The sequence below is a fragment of the Vulpes lagopus genome, chromosome 24, assembly GCF_018345385.1.
Source record: "Vulpes lagopus strain Blue_001 chromosome 24, ASM1834538v1, whole genome shotgun sequence".
Lineage (NCBI taxonomy): Eukaryota > Metazoa > Chordata > Mammalia > Carnivora > Canidae > Vulpes > Vulpes lagopus.
Genome location: NC_054847.1, coordinates 148,706 through 153,775, shown reverse-complemented (window position 1 = coordinate 153,775; position 5,070 = coordinate 148,706). Strand labels below are relative to the sequence as shown.

The window sequence follows — 5,070 nt, the reverse complement described above, 5'->3', positions numbered from 1 at the left end:
GAGAAGACTGATGAGGGAGATGAGGCAGTGGGATCCTATGCCTCCTAGGAAGGATAAGAGGGCTGGGACTGTCAACTTGGAGAAAAAAAAAGGTCAAGAGCCACAATTTGGAGTAGATGGCTGCATGGGGAAGAGGGATGATGGCTCGAAGGATGGGCATGGCAAGAGGCACCCTAGTACTCATGCTAGTTCCCCTGAAGAGAGATGTCCTTCACAATTTCAAACAAACTCACATTAGGGAATACATTCACATGATGTGGCCTACTGTGATGACTGGGTGTTTGCTTATTCTTTCAAAAGTATCTGTATTTTGTTTTATTTTTAAACATTTAGTTCTAAAAATATGGAACACTTTATGAATTTGCATGTCATCCTTGCATAGGGACAATGCTATTCTTTGTATCATTCCAATTTTAGTATATGTCTTGCAGAAGTGAGCACAAATTACCTATATTTTAAAAGTTTAAACTTAAAAAAATGAACACAGCTTGTTTCTTTTTTTAAAAAAAGTCTCATAAAATATATATAACATTGAATTTCCCATTCCAATACTTTTTAAGTGTATGATTCAGTATCATTGGGTACATTCACATAGTTGTATATCATTATCTTGATCTATTTCCAGATATTTTTATCACTCCAACAAAACTCTACCAATTAAACAAAAATTCCTCATTTGTCTCTCCCTCTAGATGCTGGTAACCTCTATTCTACTTTATTTCTATATGAATTTGACTGTTCATATAGATGGAATAATACTATACTTGTCCTTTTCTATCTGGTTTATTTCCCTTACCATAAGCTTTTTTTTTTAAGATTATATTTATTCATGAGAGATAGAGAGAGGCAGAGACATAGGCAGAGGGAGAAGCTGGCTCCCTGCAGGGAGCCTGATTTGAGACTTGATCCCAGGACCCCAGGATCACAACCTAAGCCAAAGACAGACACTCAACCACTAAGCCACCCAGGCGCTCCATAGCATAAGGTTTTCAAGGTTCATCTAATTATGTATCAAAATTTGATTCTTTTTTAAGGCTAAATAATACTACACTGTATGTATATACTACATTTCTTTATCCATTTTTCCATTGATAGATATTTTAGTTGTTTCCACCTTTTGTCTGTTGAGAATAATGCTGCAATAAACAATGGTGAATAAATATCTCTTTTTTCTTTTCTTTTTTTTTAATAAATTAATTTTTTATTGGTGTTCAATTTACCAACATACAGAATAACACCCAGTGCTCATCCCGTCAAGTGTCTCCCTCAGTGCCCGTCACCCATTCACCCCCACCCCCCGCCCTCCTCCCCTTCCACCACCCCTAGTTCATTTCCCAGAGTTAGGAGTCTTTATGTTCTGTCTCCCTTTCTGATATTTCCCACACATTTCTTCTCTCTTCCTTTATATTCCCTTTCACGATTATTTATATTCCCCAAATGAATGAGAACATATAATGTTTGTCCTTCTCTGATTGACTCATTTCACTAAGCATAATACCCTCCAGTTCCATCCACGCTGAAGCAAATGGTGGGTGGGTATTTGTCATTTCTAATGGCTGAGTAATATTCCAACAACGGTGAATAAATATCTGTTCAAGTTTCAACTTTCATATCTTTTGAGTATAGGCCTGGAGGTGGAATTGTTAAATCATAATAATAATTCTTTGAGAGAACATTGTACTTTTTTCTACAACACTTTATGTTCCTACCAGCAATGCCAAAGAACTCCAATTTCTTTACATCCTTATCAATACTTTCTGCTTTTTTTAACAATAGTCATCCTAATAAGCATGAAGTGGTATCTCATCATGGTTTTGATTTGCATTTCCCTATGGAACTAGTGATATTAAGGAATTTTTCATGTAACTAGAAGTGATATTTATTTATGTTTTGGAGATATGTCTTTTAAAGTCCTTTAGATTTTAAAATTGTACCATATTTCTTCATAGCTGTATTGAGATATTATTGACATATCCATATGGAAGTTTAGAGTATATAATCTGATTATTTGATACATGTATATATGGTAAAACATCCCCCCACAATATGAGGGTATGAGAGTAACAATTTAAGGTTTACTCTCTTAACAACTTTCTTTTTCGTCTTTCAAAATTTTATTTAGGGCAGCCCCAGTGTCTCAGCAGTTTAGCACTGCCTTCAGCCCAGGCATGATCCTGGAGTCCTGGGATAGAGTCCCACGTGAGGCTCCCTGCATGGAGCCTGCTTCTCCCTCTGCCTGTGTCTCTGCCTGTCTCTCTGTGTGTGTCTCTCATGAATAAATAAATAAAATCTTTTTAAAAAACTACCTTAAAAACAAAACAAAATTTATTTATTTATTTACTTTTAAATTTTTATTTATTTACGATAGTCACAGAGAGAGAGAGAGACAGAGAGACAGAGAGACAGAGAGAGAAAGAGAGAGAGAGGCAGAGACATAGGCAGAGGGAGAAGTAGGCTCCATGCACCGGGAGCCCGAGGTGGGATTCGATCCCGGGCCTCCAGGATCGCGCCCTGAGCCAAAGGCAGGTGCTAAACCGCTGCGCCACCCAGGGATCCCACAAAATTTTATTTAAATTCAAATTAGTTAACATATATTATAGTATTAGTTCCAGGGGTAGAAATTAGTTGCATAACAGTTGCATATAACACCCAGTACTCATCTCATCAATTGCCCTTCTTAATGCCCATCACCCAATTATCCCTTACCCCCCAAACCACCTTCCTTCCAGCAACCCTCAGTTTGTTCCCTAGAGTTGAGAGTCTCTTAGGATTTGCCTCCCTCTATTTTTTTAAAATATCTGATGCTGAATTTTTTTGTATATTTTTTTACTGGAGTTCGATTTGCCAACATATAGTAAAACACCCAGTGCTCATCCCGTCAAGAGCCCCACTCAGTGCCCGTCACCCATTCACCCCCACCCCCCGCCCTCCTCCCCTTCCACCACCCTTAGTTCGTTTCCCAGAGTTAGGAGTCTTTATGTTCTATCTCCCTTCCTGATATTTCCTACCCATTTCTTCTCCCTTCCCTTCTATTCCCTTTCACTATTATTTATATTCCCCAAATGAATTAGAACATATAATGTTTGTCCTTCTCCGATTGACTTACTTCACTCAGCATAATACCCTCCAGGTCCATCCACATCAAAGCAAATGGTGGGTATTTGTCGTATCTAATGGCTGAGGAATATCCCATTGTGTACATAGACCACATCTTCTTTATCCATCATCTTTCGATGGACACCGAGGCTCATTCCACAGTTTGGCTATTGTGGACATTGCTACTAGAAACATCGGGGTGTAGGTGTCCCGGCGTTTCATTGCATCTGAATCTTTGGGGTAAATCCCCAACAGTGCAATTGCTGGGTCTAGGGCAGGTCTATTTTTAACTCTTTGAGGAACCTCCACACAGTTTTCCAGAGTGGCTGCACCAGTTCACATTCCCACCAACAGTGCAAGAGGGTTCCCTTTTCTCCGCATCCTCTCCAACATTTGTTGTTTCCTGCCTTGTTAATGTTCCCCATTCTCACTGGGGTGAGGTGGTATCTCATTGTGGTTTTGATTTGTATTTCCCTGATGGCAAGTGATGCAGAGCATTTTCTCATGTGCATGTTGGCCATGTCCATGTCTTCCTCTGTGAGATTTCTCTTCATGTCTTTTGCCCATTTCATGATTGGATTATTTGTTTCTTTGGTGTTGAGTTTAATAAGTTCTTTATAGATTTTGGAAACTAGCCCTTTATCTGATATGTCATTTACAAACATCTTCCCCCATTGTGTAGTAGTCTTTTAGTTTTGTTAACTGTTTCTTTTGCTGTGTAGAAGCTTTTTATCTTGATTAAGTCCCAATAATTCATTTTTGCTTTTGTTTCTCTTGCTTTCATGGATGTATCTTGCAAGAAGTTACTGTGGCCAAGTTCAAAAAAGGTGTTGCCTGTGTTCTCCTCTAGGATTTTGATAGAATCTTGTCTCACATTTAGATCTTTCATCCATTTTGAGTTTATATTTGTGTATGGTGTAAGAGAATGGTCTAGTTTCATTCTTCTGCATGTGGATGTCCAATTTTCCCAGCACCATTTATTGAAGAGACTGTCCTTTTTCCAGTGAATAGTCTTTCCTGCTTTGTCGAATATTAGTTGACCATAAAGTTGAGGGTCCACTTCGGGGTTCTCTATTCTGTCCCATTGATCTATGTGTCTGTTTTTGTGCCAGTACCACACTGTCTTGATGACCACAGCTTTGTAGTACAACCTGAAATCTGGCATTGTGATGCCCCCAGCTATGGTTTTCTTTTTTAATATTCCTCTGGCTATTCAGAGTCTTTTCTGATTCCACACAAACCAGGTTTTTTTTGTTAAAAAAAAAAAAACAGTTTCAGAAGAATAGGTATTAATTCTTCTTAAATGTTTGGTAGAATTCCACTGGAAGGCCATCTGACCCTGGACTCTTGTTTGTTGGGAGCTTTTTTTAAGATTTTATTTACTTATTCATGAGAGACACACAGAGAGAGGCATGGACATAGGCAGAGGGAGAAGCAGCCTCCGTATGGGAGGACCCTGGGATCCTGACCTAGTCAAAGGCAGACACTCAATCACTGAGCCACCCAGGTGCCCCTGATTTGTATATAATATATTCTGGAAAATAATCCATGTGCACTTGAGAAGACTGTGTATTCTGTTGCTTTAGGATGAAATGCTCTGAATATATCCGTGAAGTCCATCTGGTCCAGTGTGCCATTCAAAGACCTTGTTTCCTTGTTGATCTTCTGCTTAGATGATCTGCCCATTGCTTGGAGTGGGGTGTTAAAGTCTCCTACTATTATTGTAGTATTATGAACGTGTTTCTTTAATGTTATTATTAATTGGGTTATATAATTGGATGCTCCCAAGTTAGAGGCATAAATATTTGCAATCATTAGATCTTCTTGTTGGATAGGCACTTTTATTATAATATAGTGTCTTTCTTCATCTCATTACATTTTTTTGGCTTAAAATCTAGTTTGTCTGATGTAAAAATCACTATTCCATTTTTCTTTTGATGCCCATTAGAATGATATATGGTTCTCTACCCCCAC

At 38.4% G+C, this 5,070-nt stretch overlaps 1 non-coding gene across 1 annotated transcript; it reads right to left on the bottom strand.

Annotated features, from left to right (window-relative positions):
- Nucleotides 1-337: 337 nt before the first annotated feature.
- LOC121482203 lies at nucleotides 338-441 on the bottom strand. Its single transcript, XR_005985557.1, has one exon. It is a non-coding gene; the product is annotated as a U6 spliceosomal RNA (small nuclear RNA).
- Between the last annotated feature and the right edge of the window lie 4,629 nt (nucleotides 442-5,070).